General features: G+C 44.9%; 1 protein-coding gene across 1 annotated transcript in view; it reads right to left on the bottom strand.

The window, feature by feature from the left end:
• GMEB1 (glucocorticoid modulatory element binding protein 1) overlaps positions 1-9,349 on the bottom strand; it is a 44,969-nt gene extending 35,620 nt beyond the window's left edge. The window contains exon 1 of the mRNA XM_036742739.1: positions 9,263-9,349. The gene's annotated coding sequence lies outside the window, so the exon portion shown is untranslated. The remainder of the gene's footprint in view (positions 1-9,262) is intronic.
• Between the last annotated feature and the right edge of the window lie 13,091 nt (positions 9,350-22,440).

Here is a 22,440-nt window from a genome sequence, read left to right as displayed (position 1 = left end):
TCACCCACTAGAATCAAGTTCCTTGAGGGCAGGGATTGTCTTCAACTTGGTACTAGTATTCTCAGTGTTTACACAGAGCTTGGCAAACAGGAAGTGTTTAATAATGCTTTTCCTCCCAATCTGTAGGGAGTGGGGGACCGCCTTCCAAGAAGGCTTCAGTCTATGCCCATCACAGGCTTGCCACAAGATACCATCTAGAACCAGCCTCTGTGAGGAATCGCCTTAGGAAAAGTAACACCTGAAAACCTGCTCTAAGAAAACATCAATACGGGACCTCCTTTTGTCTTGGCTCTTGGTTCTGATCCAGCCCTGCTCTTGGGGACCCTCCATAGTAGACCTCTGCCTGCACCCTTACTGAAAGAGCCAAAGTATTCTATGGAAATATGAGGAGAGCAAGCTCACTCGGAGGTGGGGCATCCAGCAAGACTTTATCGAGGAGCTCTTGGTAGCTGAGCTTGCAGCAGCTTCAAACTCTCAGCTCCTAAATTAGTTATACCTCAGCTGATTTAGGCCCAAAAACATGTTTGTCTAAATTATCTCAAGCAACCGGGTGACCCATCATAGAGGCATCTTAACCTACTGCAACTTGGGGCCATGCTCTGAGGTTCACATTCTCCCAAACTGGAGAAAAGCTGAAGCAATAAGATGTTACAGTTTTTAATCTGAATTGCAAACAAAACATGACACAAAAATACTGACAACTCATTAAGAACTGCCATACTGGGTCTGATTCTATTAGACTGCAAACCACACAGGGGCAGGGATTATGTCTTATCAAAACTTCGGAGCTCCACCAGCAAGCAGAGAGTAGGCACTTAATAGGTGTTGGTCATATTGTTCTCGCGTATTGACTCAGGATTCTTCCAATCTGTTATTTCATTTCTGACATCAATAGCAAAAGTTTCTTTGAGGAACCCTAGGTGTATTCTCTACACAAAGCTAAGTTCAAAAGGTTAAAAGCTTGCTGAAACCCTTACCTCTTTCCCCACCTCTACTTTTGCTTAATACCCTTATAATATTTTATTCAACAAAAATTTAAGTGCCCAAAGAAGGGCAAAGAATATGTTAGAGACACCAAGATGGAAAAATGATCAAAGTCCCCGTAACAACAATGCTACTTGCCTCTACTGTGGCTTAAGACGAACAACACCAGCACACAGGAGGGCTGCTAGCACAGGTTCCTTGATCTGCTTTTCTAAGGAAAGAAACTTTAAGGGGTTTACATCTCACTTTAATTAAACATACATATATATCATCCACTTAGGTCAGGGGAAAAAGTCAGCACTCAGACCTTCAGGCAACTTCAGAGAAAACACAAACAGAAATTACAAGCAGAAATTATATAAACAGACCAAAACAACACAAATCAGCAGACAAGGCTTCTAACCATCTGACTATAGCAATACATAGTTACCAGAGAGAGAAGCATCAACATCTGGGTTTTCAAAGCTGGGGGGCTCCAAAAGCCACCCAGAGTTTTGTCTGGTCAAATGATGCGACATTCTTCCAGCGAGTGAGCCCCCAAAGCAAAACTTCTCCTCCCACAGTTCTGAGAGTTCTTGATTCTGAGTCCAATGGCTATCCTCTGGGTATATCTACCCTTTTTCAGGGCCAAGGCTTTCACACCTCTCCAGGGGTTCACACCTATGGAGGGCTTTACACCTCTCCTGACCTAATTAGCAAAAGGGTGTGGGCCTTCCTATAACACAGGCAAGACTCAATCAAAGGCACTTGATTGCCTTAGTGCTGAGAAGCACTCCAAAAGAAAAAACAGTAAAAAGTCCCACTTTGCTTGCCCTCACAGTCCCTTCTCTCAAGTTTATTATAATCTAGAACTGGGGAGTAAAAATGATATATAAAGTAAAAAAAGATATAGCCTAAAGTGCTCCAAGGAAATCTGAGATGGGTAAGATCACTTTCAGGTGGGGAACAGCCATCATCCTGGTAGAGGCCCTCATCTCTTAGCTGGACTCTGGTCTGGCTCCTGATCGGTCTCCCTGTCTCAAAATTTCTCCCCCTCCGGCCTAGGCATTTAGGGAGTAAAATGGGTCTGGAGAAGAAAACTGGGGAGTCATCTGAATGGAAGTGATTAACAGTAGCCAGGATAGAGAATGTGTTCTTCATAAAAGAGCTTGAAGAGAAAGAAGAAGACTGGGAAACACCCACACTTGGAGATGGGGATAGGAGGAAGCTCAATCTGGAAAGCTGACTTTGGAGTGGTTAGACAGGTTTAAGACAATGAAGGAAGCAGTATCTTGAAAGCCTAAGGAGGAGAGAATTTTATGTAGAAGGGGTGGTCAACTGTGGAGGACACAAGTCCAAAGGGTTGTGAGGAAGTGAAGGCGGGGAGTGCAGGCTATTTTTTCTAGAGGTTTAGCAGCAAAGGGAAGAGAGCGGATGAGAGAGGAAGAGAGCTTGTGAGAAGCGGCTTCAATCTTTTCAGTGAAGTCATATGAGATCACTTGCTGAGAAAGAGGAGTATGAGGTTGGAGGTGAGGGCCAGAAGAGAAAGGAGGTTTGGACTCATCACCGTGGAGAATGGTGTAAGGCAGTCCATCAGAAGCTGACCCATAAATTATATAAACCCTTCTGAAACCTACTTACATTTCTTGAGTGGCCATCATGAAGCGACAAGAGAAAAAAAACTAACACATGTAATAAATGTTTGCCTGCTTGACTGATGCATTCGATTTCAGCAACAGAAACACTGACCGAGAGGATGGGGCTGCTGTACGGTAACAGAGCAGATTAATACCCTCCCATCTGGAGAGGGATATAATCCATTTATAAAATCATAAAGGGTATGACTAAAGAGAACACAGCCTCTTTCACCATGGCCCAGAATAAGAGAATCCCTTAATTCCAGCGATAAGAGAGAGCACCTGTGAAGTAAAACACACCCTCCCTCCCTTCTTGGCAGAGGTGGAGAACCATGGGTGGAACATTCCACGTCCTGTCAGATTTGATTGATGTGATGGTTTGTTCTGCAGAACTGCTTTTTCTTCCCCCTCTTTCTTCTTTGTTACCAACTCTAAATCTATGATCTTATGATGCCTCACAGGTGGGGGGGGGGGGAGGTGGGGAAGAAATCTTCAGAAATGAAGGTCATATAAAAACACAAGATATCAGCTAATATTTTAAAAAGGAAAATTTTACCTCTTGAACAATGTAAACTTGGAAAAAAAATAAAAGCAATGCTTTTCTAAGTGCTGTTTGAAAATATAGTGTTTGGTACCTCCAAAAGGTGGTACTAGTGGAAAACAGATTCCAAAAGCTCTAAGATTAATTTTATGGATGCCAAGCCCACAATATGCTATTAACTAAAGCTACATGTTGAGAGTACCCATATTAACTTCTGAAGCATTTATGCTAGTCACCATAGATTTAGAGCTGAAGGAAACCTAAAAGCTATCTAGTCTATGCCTCTCATTTTACAGATGAAAAAATCAAGGTCCATAAATGTAAATTACTTATCCAAATTAACACTGGTAGTAAGTGTAATAGTTAGAATTCGAATCCAGATCCACAGATTTCAATTCAGTGTTCTGTAAATGGTACTACGCATGTCCTCCCACAAAACAAAAATCAGTGTGTCAGAAACCAAGAATCTGACCCAATTGGACAATTCTTATGTTCTCCCAGAGGCAAGTATGAGAAAGGGGTGCTCCTTTATCACCCAAAGGGCCAGATTCCGAGCAAGCAATCCGAAACCAGCACTTCTTATTACAGTATCAGCTAAAGGAAGGCCAGCTAGCTTTTTCGCTGAATGCACGTTGCAGTGTGGCTGTGGTTCATGACAACAAAAACTCCTGGGGCAAGAGAGGAATGAAGCTCCACTGGGTATTTTATGGAAAGGCCCTCAAATATCCATAATGTCTTGACATCACGGAGAACCCCATCCTGGCTTAAAAGGGAAATCAAAGTGGTAGGAAAACTAAAAATTATCTCCTTGTTCTTATTCTCAAAAGACAAACAGGACATGGTGAAAAAGGAGACTTTGATGGTTTAGATAACAAGTAAACAAATGGGAACTGATCTACTCAAAATTATTTTGCGTTTCTCCTAAAAGTTACACGAAAACAATGTCTAAACCAGCAGAATATGCTTATTGTGCTCAATGTAGCAAGGATATCAGGTCTGGAATTTGAAGGATAAGGAAAGTAGTGATTATAAGGTATTTTGAAAACATTTTTTTATTTTGAAAATATTTAACACAATCATCTATTTATTGAACTCCTAATAGTGAAGGTAGGGAAAACTTTAGTCTTTAGTCTGAGAGACACACTAAGCAGTCCATAATTGGACTTGAGGTATGCTTGAGGCATCATTCCCAGACATCCCCCTGCCCCCACCCTTTTATTCCTTCTCTCAAAGCAAAGATCAAGGGAAATTAAGCTACAAAAAAACAGGGTAAGAGCAAACATCTTAGGAATAGCTGCTTGGAAATCAGTCTTCTAGATGGGGATAAATGAGTGGTCAACAGGGAGCTTGGTAAGGTCATTTCACTGTTGTTTGTCCAATGACATCCCGAGTGATGACTTAAATTGAGTCAGAGTTGCACAGAGTCATCCCACTAGGGTTTAAGGGATTACAACTCAAGTTAAAAGCCAGAACTGAGAACCAGAATAAGTCTCTGTGAAAGTGAATGGCTGAATAAACTATAGTGAATGAATGTAGTAAAGTACTGTTGTGCAGAAAGAAATGACAAATGAGGAATTCAGAGAAATACTGGGAAAGCTGTATGAACTGATGTAGAATGAAACAGGGAGAACCAAAAGAAAATACACAATTGCTATAAGTGGAAATTCAAAAAAAGCTGAATTAGGTCCTTGAAAAACCAGTCATAGTCCCCCAAGATAAAGAATGAAGCACACCTCCCTCCTCTCAGAGGTATGGGGCACCCAGGAAGAAAGGTGTACAGATAGTCACAGTTACCTGGTGCTTTTGTTCAATGTTTCTTGTTATACAGGGAAGGTTCACTTAAGAAGAGGAGAGAACTAAAAAAATTAATTTTTTTAAAAAAGAAAAGGAGAAAAAAAAAAGGAGAGGAGAGTAGGAATGGTGGAAATAAATTTTTAAAACTTAAAAAATAAACTCAATTCCTTGAAGATTGAGGCATTTTCTTAATTCATTTCTGCGTTGCCCTCAAGGTCAAGCTCAGTACCTAGCCCTTAATACGGGATGGGGACTGGCTGAGATTTCATCACTTTCTTCAAGGATGAGGAAACTCCCTCTCTCTACCAAGGCAGCTCAGAATCTCCTGGGCAATTTATAGTCTTAGAGTGTCCCCTAGGGCCCAGAGAGGTTAAGTGGCACACCTAGGTGCCCAATCAAGGTTGAACTCAGTTAAAATAAATTTCTCTTCCTCTCAAGGCCTTGCCTTGGAAGACTTCCTCTTCTTCCTGTTTTCCCCTCCCATCCCAGCAAAGGAGGGGACATTCTATCATCCTATGCTTTTTCCCTGACTCCCTCAAATGGCAGGGGTCCCCTGCATGCCCTTGCTCACATCCTGGAATGGGGGGAAGAGGGAATTCCTTCAATAAGGTTAACTGACATTTATATAGAACTTTTAAAAAAAAGTCTACCGAGGGCATTTCCTCCCTTGAGTCTCACAACAACTGGGTGAGGAAGGTGGTGTATGGAAAGGTGAGGTGACTAGGCCCCGGTCAGTTAGTATCCAAGGAAGGATTCATTCACAGGCTTTCCTGGCTGGAAGGTCAGCCTGTGATCCTCTCCAATGAAACCTTCTCCCAAAACCCCAGGCCCACTTTCCCAGTACCCTGGGAGAGGATATGCCCAAAGAATGAATCCACAAGCATTTATTAAGTACTTACTAAGTGGTAGTGTAGGGTCATTAGGGAGATAGGGTTACAAAGAAAAAGCAAAATCAACCCCTGCTTTCAAGGAGCTCATATTCTAATAAATAACAACTTTAGAACCAGAAAGGATCGTAAAGATCATTGCATCAGGGGTTTTTAACCTGGGGTCCATAGGTAGATTTCAGGGATGAACTGAGATGGAAAAAATGTTTTGGTCTGTGAACATAGGCAACAAACATACTGAGGAGAGAGGTCCACAGGCCTATTAAATGAGACATTTGTAAAAGTACTTAGCCCAGAGCCTGGCACACAGCAGTTGCTTAACAAATGCTTATTTATTAACCAGACTGTCAAAAGGGTCCACAAAACAAAAAGGGTTAAGAACCACGATCTAGTCCAACAACTTCATTTTTACTGATGAGCTAAGTGGTTTGCCCAAGATCACACAAGTAGTAGAGGACAGTGCCAGGATTTTAACCCAAGTCCCGACTCCACATTTAGTGCCCTTTGCACCACACTATGTTGCCTCTGAACAAGCTGGGCTCCTTCCTTGACCCCTGACACAGAAGGGTACTCCATCACCCTCATTCCAAGGCATGGGGGCAGGCCTCCAATACTCCAGATACATTCCCTTCTCCCAGGCCTCTTCTACTGCTGCTGCCCATTTCATAACAGGAGATGCTACACACTTCAGTCAGACCATGCTCTCTATTGGGATGTTCTCTCCTCTCTGGGCTTTCCCATTTGTTCAGCTCTTCTCAGTCTCCTTCGCCTCTAAGTGTACCCCAAGGCTCTGTACCAAGCCCTCTTCCCTCCCTTTCAATGATATTATCAGTTCCCCTAAGTTCAATTCTCTCTACACAGATGACTCCCAGTCTAGTCCTGACCACCAAATAACTACTGGATATTTCCTAATGTATGTACTTCTGGCACTTCAAACTCTGACTCAAAATAGAACTCATCTTTCCTTCCAAACCCACCCATTTCCCAAAGTCCTTACTTCTCTTAAGGGCCCCACCAGCCTTCTAGTCACCCAGGTTACAAACTGCTCAGCCTGGCACTTAAGGTTCTTCAAAATCTACCTCTGGCCTAGCTCTCTAGGCTCCCTTCCTGCATGCTAGGTTTCAGCCAAACTGACCAAATCATCTGATCTTCCCATCTTCTGTCTGGTGCCTTTACACAGACCCCCCCACCTGGAGTAGCCCCTTTGTCACCTCCAAGTCTTAAAATTCTTGGCCTCCTGAGCTCATTCACCATATCCTACACAGCCTTTCCTGACTTCCTCTCCCCAGCCATTCTCTATTCTACTGCACATACTTAGTATATCTTTTGTTTTTACTTTTCTGTGCAGTTTCCTAGCTAGAACAGAACTTCTCGGAAGGCAGAGACTGGCTTTTTTTTTTTAACTCCTCTGTATCCTCAGGGCTTAGCACAGTATCTGGCACACAGTAGGCACTTAATGATTGCTGAGCCAGTCAACAAGCACTTATTGTCTACTTACTGTATGTCCACAACATAGCAGAGAGAAAGCTAGCCTGAGTTCAAAGCCTGCCTCTGATACATACTGGCTTCACGATCCTAAACGAGTCAGTCTCGATGCTCTAGGCTAGGGGTGTCAAACTGAAACACAAATAAGGCCCACTAAACTGTACATAAGGATCCCTGAGTGCCACATACTGACTTAGAAAAGCAGGTTGGTATTAGTTTTATTGTATTTTTATTTTTTAAACCATTTCCCAATTACATTTTAATCTGGTTTGGGCCTGACACCTATACTCTAGGAAACTCTTAAAAAACCTTAAGGCTGGAAGAGAAGGTGCTCCCATCTGGGAGCAATGAAATCCCAAGTCCAGCCATTATCCCCATGTACTGGGCACTGTGCTAAGTGGTAAGGATAAAAAGAAAGTCGAGAAGCATGTCTGCCCTCAAGGAGCTCACCTTCTAACAGGAGAAAGAATATGTAAATAACTAGGGGCATACAGGATAAGAGAATATAGTAACCTCAGTGTGGAAGGCTACTGAGGGGTGTGGGGCCTAGGAAAGCCCTCCTACAACACTTTAAGCAGATGAAATCGAAATTTTCCTATTAAAAAAATCTGGGTGAAGATGCTGCACTGGAAAGGGTTATTTTGCATTTTCTGTATGTTTTGGTTTCCATGGGAAGGATCCTCCATCGGGCATGCCCATGACTCCATCCCTGACATAAGAGGGTTCCCTAGCAGTACTCCTGGCTCTTTCTCTAACCTAAAGAAAGGATCCTCCCGCAGCCCCCAACTCTGATGCACATAGAAATGGGGCGGGGTCCTCCAGCAGCAATCCTGGCTCCTTCCTTGGCCTCTGATCTGGAAAGGGATCCTACAGTAGCACCCCCTTCTGACCCCTGACATATACAGAAGGGGGGAGGGGTCTTCTGTCAGAACTCTCGGCTCCTTCCTTGACCTCTGACCTGGGAATGGCTCCTCCAGTGACCCCCCTAACTGTCCCTGACCCTAGATATTCACAGAAGGGGGAAGGGGTCTTCAGCAGCACTGGGGTTCTTTCCCTAACCTGTGATCTTGGAAGCACGGCTCATTTTTCCCCAGACGGAGAAGTGGGGGGAGGGGTCGCCCAGCAGTCCCTCTGCCCGCCTCCCTGCCTCCTGGTGGAGAAGACTCTGGCTCTGGAGCCGGAGGGCATGGGTTCGAATCCTCGGGCAGAGTTCATTGAGAGCATCAAATGAGAGCTGCTTTGTAAATTGCTCAGCGCAGTGCATGGCACATAGTAGGCGCTTGACAAACGCTTCCTCCCTCCCTGCCCTCCCCATCCTGGCTCTGACGCGTCCACCCTGGGTGACCTTGGGCAGGCCCCTCCAGCTCCCCGGACCTCAGTTTCCTCCCCCGTAGGATGACAGGGCGGCCAGACGCGATGAGCCTGACCACCGCGCCACGCACCGGGGCCCCCCGCCCGGGGCTGCTCCGCGCTCGGCCCGCCCGCTGCCCCGCCCTGCCTTGCCCTGTCTGGGCCCGGGGCGCGCGAGCGCCACGGGGGCTCGCGCCGGGGGCTGGCCAGGCCGGGGCGGGGGCGCGCGAGCCGCGGCTGGCGGGCTGGCGGGCGGGGGCCGAGCCGGGGGCGCGCGCGGCCTGCCTCCCTCCCTCCCCCCCTCGGGGCTCGCGCGGCCCCGCCGCCGCCGGCGGCGGCCACGGCGGCCACGGCAGCGTCGCCTCGTCGCTCCCCCGCCCCCGTCACCCCCCCCCCGCGGCGCCGCGACGTCCGCTCGCTCCCCCGGCGGCGGCACGCACGGGGCGTGGGGAGGCGCCCGCGGAGGCAGCCCCCCCGCCTCTCGCCTCCCCTCCCCCTCCGCGCTCGCCTCTCCTCCCCTCCCGCCGCGTGGCCCCCGCTCCCGCCTCCGCCCCCCACCCTCGCCGCAGCCCGCGCGCCCACCCCTCCCCCCTCCTCCTCCTCACCGTCTCCGGCGGGCGGGCGGCGGGCGGCGAGTTCGGGAGGCCGACGGAGCATGCGCAGAAACCGCCGCTGCCGCAGCCACCAGCGCCGCCAGTCCGGGCTTCAACACTTCCGGCCGCCGCCAGGGAGCTGGCGCCTTAAAGGGGCCGCGGCCCTATTTGGGGCCTTCCCGCGAGAGCGCTCCCTTCCTCCTCCCTCCTCCCCCTCCCGACAACTCCCTGCGGCACTGACCGGAGGAGCTGGGCGCTGGGCGCTAGCCCACCTGGTTGCAGCCGGAGGACACTCGCGCGTACAACTCCGTCCAACACACACACACGCGCGCGCGCGCGCGCGACACTCTAAGGTCTACAACACACTAGCTTGCAACCTGCAAAACCCCCCTCCCGCATGTGCACACACAACGAACCGCACACACGCAAGTAAGGTTACAACTTGCAAAATCCCACTCCAACATAAGCACACTAACAAACAGCACAAAAACATTCCAACATACAGTACATACAAAATCCCCCTCCAACATATACAGACACTACCGTGCAATACACAAACACTCCAACCTACACAACACATTCCAACACACACTAGCATGCAACACACACAACATTCCAACATGCAAACACACGTCAACAGCGAAAAATCAACTCATTCCAACCCCCAACCCGCACTAACCCAAAAACATTCCAATACAAGTAAAAACAACACCAGACTGAGAGTTGGTATGAAACATACAAATACACACACTACAACCCAATACACAAACCTACGATGGGCAGGTTACACACATTGGCATACTGTAACACTCAAACATAAAACCAGTAACGAGACTAATACATACAACATGCACACATGTGGACGAGACATCCCACTAACATACATGTACACACAAAATGCACAGAGCCAGGATGCTCTCACATACACAGGATTGCACCAATGCACAGACCACAAATACCCAGCCTGATAGTTGGGCTGGTATCTCAGCAAAGATGCAAGTATGAATGAGTGTCACTCAGTTCTCAGTTGTCCCATTTGTGAATTACATAGGCTTTTTCTCCTCACTTATTTATTCCACGTGAATGATAGGACCATTAGACCTAATTCCTTGAGATCAGAGGCTGGCTTTTGCCTTTCTTTGTAACCCTTTCTTTGCCTTTCTTTTCTTGACATGCAGTAGGTGTTTAGTAAATATTTATTGACTGATTAACTGAAGGAATTTTTGTAGTTGAGAGCAAGGCTAGAAGGGGATAGATTTCAAGGCAATTAGTATGTGATACTTGTCACTGTAAGAGAAGTAAAAAGTGTTTGGGGGTTCTGAGAAAGATCTCTTCTAGGAGTGGGCAGTGTTCGGAGAAGGCTTCATGGGGTGGGTGGTGGGATGATCATTTTGATAGGGACGTGAATAATAGGGCACTCCTTAATTTTTTTTGCTTACTTTAGCCCCTCTCATCAAAGTTCAGAAAGGAGGGAGTGTCTTTGGTGCACAACTCTGTTGTGAGAAGGTTAAGATTAGATAAGTTAAACCAAAGTGACATCGGTCAATTAGTCCACAAGCATTTACTAGCTTATTAGGTGCCATTGCATCAGGTCTCTTCCAGCAGATTGTCCCCTCTTTTCATCCTAATTATCTCCTTATCTTCAGTCTCTTTGTCTACAGGCTGCTTCCCTTCTACCTACAAACATGCAGCCCCCTTCCTTTAAAAAAAAAAAAGCCCTCATTTGGTCCATTCATCCTGATTCATTCTCATTTCATAACTTTCCCCTGTTTTGTGATTAAACTCCTTGAGAAGGTTGACTATAATAGATGCTTCCTCTTCCTTTCCTCTCACTTCTTGACTCTCTACAATCTGGTTTCTGACTTTATCATTCTACCTAATCTGCTCTCTCCAAAGTTACCAGTGATCTCACAATTGCTTCATCTAATGGCTTGAAATTTCTTAGTCCTCACTCCCCTCGACCTTTCAGAAGCCCTTGGCACTGCTGACCACCCTCTTCTCCTTTATACTCTTCTCTCTAGGCTTTCATGACATCGCTCTTCTTTCTATTCCACTGTTCCTTCTCAATCTCCTTTGCTGGATTTTCTTCCAGGTCATACTCACTGACTGTGGATGTCCCACAGGGTCGTCCACAATGGGATCTCTCCAATTTCTTAGATTCAATTAACATCTATCTCCATGCTGATGATTCTCAGATCTACTTATCCAGCCTTAACCTTTCTTCTGACCTCCAGGCTCAGATCCCCAATTGTCTATTAGACACCCAGAACAGGATGTCCCATAGACATCTTAAGATTCTTTTGAGTTTAAACTCACCAGGTCCAAAATAGAACTTACTATCTTTTCCTCCAAATCCTCCCTTCTTTGTAAGTTTCCTATTATTGTTGAAAATGCTGCCGTCCTTCTAGTCATCCAAGCTCCCAACCAAGGTGTCAGTCTAGACTCCTCACTATTACCCCCCACACACACCCAATCTGTTGCCAAAGCCTGTCACTTTTTGTCTACTTAACATCTCCTGTGTATACCTGTGATGGCAAGCAGAGTGGGACTTTTTGCCTTTGTTTTTTTTGTTTGTTTGTTTGTTTTTTTGTTTTTTTTTGTTTTTTTTAGCAGTGCTTCTCAGCACTAAGGCAGTCAAGTAACTTTGATGAGTCTTGCCTTTCAAATGTAATGGCAAGCAAAGTGGGACTTTTTGTTGTTTTTTGTTCTGGAGTGCTTCTCAGTACTGAAGTAATCAAGTGCCTTTGATGAGTCTTGCCTTTGTTTCAATCAGGAGTCTGACTGAATCAAGAATCTTTGATGACCTGCTTAAGAAACAAGAAAGCACCAGGCCCCAGGTCCCCCACCCTTTTGCTAAGTAGGTACTAAGCCCCAGGATCCTGAGAAGTATATATATATATATATATATGACCTGAGGTTGGCATTTTGTTTTGGAGGTTTCACTCATTGGAAGAGAGGTGGAGTGTTTTGGCAAGGATTCCCCTCCCCCCCTGCCCCCGCCCTTGAAAACCGAGATGTTGGTGCTTTTCTCTCTGGAAACTGTATTGTGATTAGTTCAGACAGACAGAAGCCTGTCTGTTGGTTTCTGTTATTCTCTCTACTTATAATTCCTGTTTGTATTTTCTCTGCAAGTTCAGGGTGCTGACGTTTTGCCCTGAACTAAGTGAATGATATACATATGTTTAATTAAAGTAAGATTGTTAAACCCCTTAAAGTTGCTTTCCTTAGAAAAGCAGATCAAAGAACTTGTGCTAGCAGCCTTTCTGTGTGCTGGTATTGTTGGCCTTGCACAGCCACAGTAGCTACAAGTAGCATTGTTATTACAATACCCCCCTTCTCTGTTCTGAGCCACCACTACCATGGTATAGGCCCCATCACCTTGCACCTGGACTATTGCTATAGCCTGCTGATTGATCTTCCTGTTACAAAGCTCTCCCCATTCCAGTCCATCCTCCACTCAGCCTTCAAAATTAACTTCCAGAAGCATAAGTCTTATTGTCACTCCTTGTAAAGGCAATCAGTAAATGAGATCTTTCCCGCCCATTTGAATAGGCTTGGGGGGATGGGGCTCTCAGGGTCCTAGGGGGATGACATTCTAGTCGACAGGATGACGTCTGGCAACTATATAAAAGGAGAGAACACAGCTTGGGGACGAGACGCGGTGGAGGCAGTAGAAGAAGAAGTGGTGGTGGCGGTGGTGGCGGCGACAGCAGCGGTGGCATCAGGCGTTTCTGAAAGCAGGACTGACCCTCGTGCAGGCTGGAGAGTGCCAAGCAAAGGCTTGAGGCCAGTGGGTAATCTTACTGGAGGGTCCTAGCACTTGGGGAAAGTACCAGTATGGCTTGGCTTGCTGCCATAATATTTTTCTGTAACGTCCTGATCACTATTGTGAGATGAGCATATTAGTTCTGGAAGGTTCTGGGCAGGATATCAAATTGGGGACACTGGTCCACGGGTTTGCTACTTTGGAGCTTCAATAAATGCTTTAACTCCTTTGCCTTGTACTTAGGGAATTCCTTATATCCTGTGATTCTGGACCATTCAGGCATGTTCATGATTTTGTTTGAAATCATGAGTTCCGCCTTAACGATATACTCCTTTATGCAATAAATTCCAGTACCTCCTCATTACCTCCAGGATCAAATATAAAACCCTCTGACTTTTAAAGCCCTTCATAGCCCACTCCCACCTCCCAGACCCACCCCCAGAGCCCCACCTTTCTAATCTTCTTACACCTTACACCTTACACCCATGTACTCTGCAGTCCAGTGACACTGGCCTCCTTGCCTGTTCCTAGAACAAGACACTCTGGATATTTAAAAAAAAATTTTTTTGCGTTTTTATTTGTTATATTTGAATATCAAGTTGTTTTCTTCCCTCCTTCCCAACCCCACACTAGGGAAGGCCAACAAATGACACAGATTTTATACAAACTATGCAATATATCATTCTATATATTATATATATATTTCTCTGGAGTTATTTCTCTGGAGGTGGATAGCATCCACCTTTGGAGTTGAGTTGAATGTTTATAATACTCATAATAGCTTAGTCCAAGGGTGGGGAACCTTCAGGCTCAAGGCCACATATGGCCTTCTAGGTCCTTGGGTGTGGCCTTTTGACTGAGTCCATGTTTTACAGAACAAATCTTTTTATTAAGGGGATTTGTTCTATGAAGTTTGGATTCTGTCAGACAGCCTCGCCTGAGGACCTAGAGGGCCACGAAGGGCCTCCAGGCCATAGATTCCCCATCTTTGGCTTAGTCATTCACATTTACTGTTCAAACAATAATGCTGTTACTGTATACAATGTTCTCTTGGTTCTATTTTGTTTCACTCTTCCTTATTTCATGTAAGTCTTTCTATGTTTTCCTAAAATCTACCTGCCGATCATTTCTTATAGCACAGTAGTAGTATTCCATCACAATCATATACCACAGCTTTTTCAGCCATTCCCTAATCAATGGAAGTCCCCTCAATTTCTGGTTCTTTGCCACCACAAAGAAAGTTGTTATATTTTAGAACATACAGGTTCTTTTCCTTTTTCCCTGATCACCTTGTATACACAGTTTTATTACTCTTTGGACATAATTCCAGATTGTTCTCCATAATGCTTGGATCTTTTCACAGTTTCACCAACAGTGTGTTTTTTTCCACATCCCTTCCAACATTTGTTATTTTCTCTTCTATCATTTTAGCCAATCTGATAAGTGTGAAATGGTACCTCAGAGTTGTTTTAATTCTCATTTCTCTAATCAATAATGCTTTAGAGCATTTTTTCATCTGACTCTTTGGAAGTTTTTACTGGTTATCTCCCATACCTGGAGTTCTCTTTCTTCCAGTCTCTGCTTTCTGGCTTCTCTGAATTCCTTCAAGTCCTATCTAAAATCCTGCCTTCTATAAGAACCCTTTCTCAATCTCCCTTAATGTCTTCCCTCTGTTCATTATTTCTAATTTATCCTATGTGTACGTAGTTGTTGGCACACTGTCTCCCTCATTAGACTATGAGCTCCTTGAAAGCAGAGACTGTCTTTTACCTTTCTTTGTATCCCTAGCACAGTGCCTGACACATAATAGGTGCTTAATAAGTGTTTACCGACTGACTGCCTGCCCAGAAAATGAAAAAGCAAAAAAAAAAATGGTCTCTGCTCTCAAGGAGCTCACATTCTAATGGGAAAACAACATGTACAGAAGCAGGTTTACACAAGAAACATACACAAAAGATACACAATATATTAGAGGGGAGGGCACTAGCATCTGGGAGACCGGGAAAAGCATTCTGAAGAAAGGGGCCTTTGGAATCATTCTTGAAGGAAGCCAGGGATTCTGAGAGGAAGAGGTGAAGAGGGAGACAGGTGGGGCCGAAGCCAGGGTACAGACTGGGAAACGGGCATTGGAACCTGGTTTGTGAGGAAACTCAAGTGGGTCGGAGTCTGTAGATTAAATGAATGGAGGGGAATGTGTGAGAAAACTGGAAGGATAAGAAAGGACAAGTTTGCAAAGATCTTAAAAAGTCACAGAGGGAATAGGGTGAGTTCAGGGAAGATTAGCATCTCTGGTGGGAGCACCACTGAGCCCTTTTCAGGGCTGCTCACCCACCTTTGGGGTCCCCCTGATTCACCCAACTCTGGCCTGTGGCCCCAAGAAGCTGTAGCATGCCCAGCAGCCACATTGAAGCAAAGCCGTTTCAGCAGACATGCTAAGCCAGGTTGAGGGTAACTGAGGGTCTCAGACCCTTTGGTGAGTTGGCGGGGTGGTGTCTGCCTCAAGCATGTGAAGTCTTCCCTCAGCGGAATGGACAGATAAGAACAGTTTGTTCCAGCGGCCATGAAGGCAGCAGCTAAGCACTGTGAACATTTAGAGCCTGGTTAGACATCAGACATGCCAGGGTTATTCACTGCATCCCAAGCCATCACCAGTTGTCTTGACTTTGTCTTGCCATTGAACTGTGATGAGTGTGGAAAAGAGTGAGGTTGATGACTTTGAGCAAATCTAACTTACTTAAATCCAGTTTATGTGTGAACCAAAAGATATCATCCATATTTGATCCTGGAGGTTATAGGAAACTACTGTCATTTATTGAGTAGAGGGTGAAGTGATCAGACCTTACATTGTAGGAAATCCACTTTGAGAGGCATGTGGAGGGTAAATCATAGAACTGAGAGGCTTGAGGCAAGAAGCCTCAAGTCTGTTCCAGGCAAGAGGCAACGAGGACCTGAATTAGAACGATAGCTTTGTTATTGGAGAGAAAGGGACATATACAAGAGACGTTGAGGGGAAAGAAGTGAAGTCAACAAGCATGTATTAAGGTCCTACTATGTGCCAGGCCCTGTGCTTGTTGTTCGTCCTTTGTTTTTGAAGAGGACCAGTGACGTCACTAGGAATACATGAACGAAAACAGCTCCTGCTCTCAAGAAGTTTACACTCTAAGGTGGAAATCTCCGAGGGAAGACACTAACATTTGGAAGGACTGGGAAAGACTTGCATAAGATGGGATTTTAGCTTGAAGGACTTGAAGGAAGCCAGGGAAGCAGGGAGGCAGAGATGAGGAGGGTAAGTGTTCCAGGTCTAGGGGATACCTAGTGAATATTGGGTAGCTAGGCAGCACAGTGGAGAGAGTGCCCTGGCCTGGAATCAGGAAGACCCGAATTCAAGTGTGGCCTCAGATACTTCCTAGCTGTGTGATCTTGAGTAAGTCACTTTGCCTTGTTTGCCTCAGTTTCCTCATCTGCAAAATGAGCTGGAGAAGGAAACAGAAAACCACTCTAGTATCTTTGCCAAGAAAACCCCTAGTAAAAAGGGTCACAAAGAGTCAGACACGACTGAAAACAACTGAACAACAACAAAGGAGGCCAGTATCGCCAGATGATAAGAGTGCATGGAAGGGAGTAAGGTATAAGAATCCTGAAAAGATAGGAAGGGGCGGGGTTATGAAGGGCTTTGAATGCCAGGCAGAGGATTTTATATCTGTTCCTGGAGGCGATTGGCATCCACTGGAGTTGATTGACTAGGGGAGTGACATAGTCAGGCTTGTGCTTCAGGAAGAAGACTTGGATAGAGAAGAAGAAAATGAACAGGAGGGAGGAAAGTCTTGAAGCAGGAGGCAAAGCAGAAGGTGATGAGGACCTGGCCCAAGGTGGTGCTGCTGCAAGAGGAGAGAAGAGGCTAAGTAAGAGAGTGTTCCAAAGGTAGAAACAACTCCAAGCAAGGGGAAGTCATGGTGATGGGCACCTGGAAGGCTGGGAGGAGAGAGGCCAGGGAGCTGGGGAGCCAGAAGAGTGAACCGACTGCAGAGTCGTTTTGTTCAGTCATTTTCAGTCATGTCAGGCTTTCCATGACCCCATTTGGGGTTTTCTTGGCAGAGATACTGGACACGTTTGCCATTTCCTTCTCCAGCTCATTTTGCAGATGAGGAAACTGAGGCAAATAGGATTAGGTGACTTGCCCAGAGTCACACAGCTAGTAAGTATCTGACTGCAGAGTGATGAAGATCAAATCTAGAGCAGTTAGCTGGGGAACAATGAGTGAAGCCACATCAAGGACCAAACGGGAAGAGCAGAGACTAACATGGAGGAAAAACTGACCTTACCCCGCCCTGGGACCCCCTCTCTGTAAGTCTTGAGAATTGTATAAGTCCCTAGGGGGAATCAAAGGCCCATTGGAAAGGGGAGAGTTTGTTTGTTTGTTTGTTTTTGGACTAATTATAGATTCAGGAATGAATCTTCTCTGTGTCCTAAAATTTGGTCTATATTTTATATCTTACTGGGCTCAGTACCTGTAAAGGGAGCTAATGGCCAGTCTTCAAGGCAATGCTATACACTGCTGTTACCAGGTGTTACTGAGATAATGGTTTAAAAAAACAAAAAGCTCAATTAATGAGCTGATGACCACCTTTTCGGGAATGCCAGATATAAACATCCCCAAATTTTACTGGAATAAGGGCATATAAGAAAAAAAAAATTTAAGAGGTACTCAAAGTATATCTGGGCTCTTCATATGAGGAAGGATCCCCTGTCACAAAGTTTACACTTACATTATAGGTGTGTCGGCTACTACTGTCCATGAGAGCAGAGACCCCTCGTTCTCTAAATTTTGTGCCTTGGATAATGTATTAAAAGTTAGCACAATGTAGTGGAAAGACGTCTGTACTGTGGCCAGCAGAGATCTGGGTTTGAATTCGAACTCTTGACACCGGCTAGGTGACCATGGGCAAGCCTCTGAACATTTCTCAGTCTCAGTTTCTTCGCCTATAAAATGGAACTTTCAAACCCATGGTCCCTATCTCACAGGGCATATTCAGGAGATGTTGCAAAGGTAGAATCTCCAGGACTTGGTAAGAGATTGAATATGGAGTGTGAGAGAGACAAGGGAATCAAGGATGACAGCTAGGTTGGGAGCCTAGGTGACTGGGAGGATGGTAGTGCCCTTAACAGAAGGAGGGAAGTTAGGAAGAAGGGATGGTTTACAAGGGAGAAAGAATGAATTTGGTTTTGGACATGCTGAATTCAGGATGTCTACAGGACATCCGGTGAGGTGTCTAATAGTCAGTAGGAGAGATGAGACTGAAGATCAGGAGAGAGATCAGGATTGTCCAAATAGATCTGAGAATTATAGAGATGATTGAATCCATGGAAGATAAAGAGATCAACAGCATAAAGGGGGACGAGAAAAGGGCCCAGGACCTAGCTTTGGGGGGATGCCCATGGTTAGTAGGAAACCTCTTTCCACGGGCATGACCTGGATGGAGGAAATGTCAACAATTATTGCCACCTGGTTCTCAAAGTGGCAGCGTGTGCGTGTGCATGTGTGTGTGTGTGAAGAAGCAGGGTGCCTAGTATAAGTGAGAAGAACATGACGTTTAGAATCAGAGGACCTGGGTTGGACTCTCAGCTCTAGGCCTCTGATTCCTCCCAAAACAGTGGACTGCCTGATGAGCTCAGTCCTAGGGAGCCCACGCAGTGTGCTTGGCAGATAATGTTAAAAATAATAATAGTAGCTCCCATTTACATAGCAGGTACTACGTGCCTGGCACGGTGCTGAGCTTGAGAGAGTTGATTCTCTCAACAACCCTGGGGGGTGGGGTTATTATCATCCCCATTTTACAGACAAGGAAACTGAGACAAACAGGGATTAAGTGACTTGCCCAGGATCACACCGCTAGTAAGTGTCTGATCTCAGGAAGACCTGAGTTCAAATGTGGCCTGCTTCTGATAGAGATATAATGATGTGTGATGTAATTGTCCTGGAAAGGGGCAGCTAGGTGGCTCAGTGAGTAGAGCACTGGCCCTGGAGTCTGGAGGACCTGAGTTCAAATCCGACCTCAGACATTTGACACTTACTAGCTGTGTGACCTTGGGCAAGTCACTTAACCCAAATTGCCCTGCCTTCCCCCCTCCAAAAAAAAATTGTCCTGGAAAGTATTTGGAGCATGACTAGAACTTCTGTAATTGATTTGCTAACCATGTGGTGCCATTTGGGAGAAACCTTCAAACAGCTTTAGTGAGATGCCCTGGGACAGTGGAGCCAAAGCATACTCCCTACACTCAGTATTTAAAATGGTGGTTTAGGTAAGGTTGGGAAGGTAAACTCAATGACCTTTAAGGGTCCTTCTAGCTCTGACTCTTTGAGTCAAGGATCTGTTGTATCTCCTATGTGGGAACTGTTGGTTTGGTTGAGTGATTTCCTCTATGTGAGAACTACTCCAGAAAGGCAGCTAAAATTTATAAATCTTCAAGAGTTTACCTGAGGCTTAAAGAGGTTGCCACTTGCCCAGGTCATAGAGCTAGTAAATAAGATTGGAAGGGTGGGATTAGAACCTCAGTCTTCCTGACTAAAGATCCAACCCCCTACCCAACATGCCAAGCTTCTTCTCTAAGGAAAAAACCTCAGAAGTCATCTCATCCAACCAATGCATGACTGAGAATCTCCTCTCTAACCCTCTCAACAAGTGGTCATCCAACCTTCACTTGAAGACCTTCTGTACCCTACGGAGAAGCCCATTGCCTCCTGCAGCAGTCCAGGCCATCTTTGGCAACCTCTGGTTGTTAAGATGGCTTTCTTTGTGTTGAGCTTGTCTCTCTTGCCTTCTGAGATCAAGGAGAACAAATCTATTCTTTTCTTTCTTTTTTTTTTGGAGGGGGGAGGGCAGGGCAATTGGGGTTAAGTGACTTGCCCAAGGTCACACAGCTAGTAAGTGTCAAAGTCTGAGGTCAGATTTGAACTCAGGTCCTCCTGACTCCAGGGCTGGTGCTCTATTCATTGTGCCACCTAGCTGCCCAAAGGGCAACAAATCTAAATCCTCCTTCACACAACAAAAGTCACCTCTTAATCACCTCTCACCTCCAAGTGCTTGAAGGCAGCATTGCTTGCTTCTCTAAGCTAAATGTCCCCCCACCCCCCATTGCTTCAGCTGACCCTCCCGTGGCATGATCTTTAAAGCTCTTTGACATCCTGGGCACGCTCTTCTGAAATTGTCCAACTTGTCAATGTCTTTTGTAAAATATGGGCATCAATCCAACCATTCTGGAGAGCAATCAGGAACTGTGCCCAAAGGGCTATAAAACTGTGCATACCCATTGACCCAGCAATACCACTGCTAGGTCTGTATCCCAAAGAGATCATAAAAGTGGGAAAAGGACCCACCTGTACATAAATATTTATAGTAGCTCTTTTTGTGATGACAAAGAATAGGAAATCAAGGGGATGCCCATCAATTGGGGAACAGCTGAACAAATTATGGTATATGAATGTAATGGAATACTATTGTGCTATAAGAAATGATGAGCAGACAGACTTCAGAAAATCCTGGAAAGACTTACATGAACTAATGCTGAGTGAAATGAGCAGAACCAGGAAAACATCATACACAGTAACAGCCACATTGTATGATAACTTTGATAGACTTAGTTCTTTTCAGTAATGCAAGGATCTAAGACAACTCCAAAAGACTCATGATAGAAAATGCCATCCACATCCGGAGAAGGGACTTTGGAGCCTGAGTACAGATGGAAGCATACTATTTGTTCTCCTTTTCTTTTGTTGTTTTGTTTCTTCTTTCTTGTGGTTCCTCCCATTAGTTCTAGTTCTTCTTTACATCATGACTAATGTGAAAATATGTTTAAAAGAAAAAAACATTGTTTTTAGTATCACAATCCCAAATTTTCATAATCTCTAAATGACCTGGATCAAGACATTTTCAAAATATCTAAGAACATGAAAATTATGTGGGAGTAAGATGAGATAAATATCATCCATGTTGATATATCTATTGGAATTATGCTGAAGATGCTTTCAATGGGCCAACAGAGGGGAGCTGACACCTTAATGTTTTTGTTTAACTACAGAAAACAATATTTTGTCCACCTCTACAGTAATATATGACGTTGACTATAAAGAAATAATAGTAAGATGGAAAAAAAATAAAATATGGACGTCACTTTCCAAGACTGGACTCCATAATTCAGAGACAGTCTGATGAGGCCATAGCACATCATTGCTGTCTCCCCCTTCACACTCCTCTCATTGTAACTTACCATCATACTAGCTTTGCAGGCCACCATCTTACACATACAATTTACACAATAAGAACAATTTTATAAAGAAAAACAACTTTGAAAGGCTTGAGAACATGATCAATGCAATGACCGACCGGAATTCCAGAGGACCAATGATGAAGCGTGCTGTCTTCTTCTGGACCGAGGGGAGATGCATTTTAAAAAGACATTATCTTGGGACATAGCCAATATGGGAATTTGTATATTTTCTATAAGGGTTTCATTTTTATTTTTATTTCGGAGAGGAAGAGGGAGGGGAAGAGGATAGCCCCAAAACAGAAGAAGAAAAGAAAGTTACGGAAATGTTCTATGTATGCTCAGGAGAGAACAGAAGGAAGTTATAAATGAACATAGAGAAGCAGGATAACTTTAAAAGTTACATGTTGAATTTATTATATGTTTTGAAAGATAGGCAAGCTGTACGTAGTAGATATTTGCAATTCATGTAAGATCCTATTTCTCCCTTCTATTATATATACAGAAAAGCTCATTTTATTTGATATTTAAGTTCAGAATAATATAACTTCTTAAAACTTAAAAAAATAAAACCTAACCATACCTGACTGCTTACATGGGAGCTCAGGGCCCTTTCCAACTGTTGTAGAGACCTAGATAAAAGCCAGTTTCTTTTCTTTTTATTTTGGCAAGGCAATCGGGGTTAAATGACTTGGCCAGGGTTGCACTCCTAGTATCGAGTGTCCAAGACTGGATTGGAACTCAGGTCCTCTTGACTCTAGGGCGGGTGCTGCCTAGCTGCCCCATAAGTCAAATTTTGATGTTATCCCGGGAAGAGGTGTGAGCCGAAGAGATAATTATTCAGAAGCATTCAAAACTGAACCTGGTTCAGCCCTCATTTTACAGTTGAGGGGACTGAGACAAGCAGAGGTTAGGTGACTTGGCCAGAGTCACACAATTAATAAGTATCTGAGGTCAGATTTGAATTCAGGTCTTCCTGACTCCAGGCCCCGCTCTATGTCTGCTGTGCCTCCAGCCACCTCTAAAAAATAAAACTGATGATGTCTCCTCCAAACCGTCTTTCTTCTGAACATTCTCGTTTCTGTCTAGAGCAGCACTGTCCTCTTAGTCACCCAGGCTCACAACCTTGGCATGTCTGGTCAGTTGCTGTGGCTTTTCCCTT

This window comes from Trichosurus vulpecula, chromosome 2, assembly GCF_011100635.1.
Source record: "Trichosurus vulpecula isolate mTriVul1 chromosome 2, mTriVul1.pri, whole genome shotgun sequence".
Taxonomy (NCBI): domain Eukaryota; kingdom Metazoa; phylum Chordata; class Mammalia; order Diprotodontia; family Phalangeridae; genus Trichosurus; species Trichosurus vulpecula.
The sequence above is the reverse complement of the archived record's forward strand: the minus strand, read 5'-3'. Positions and strand labels throughout refer to the sequence as shown.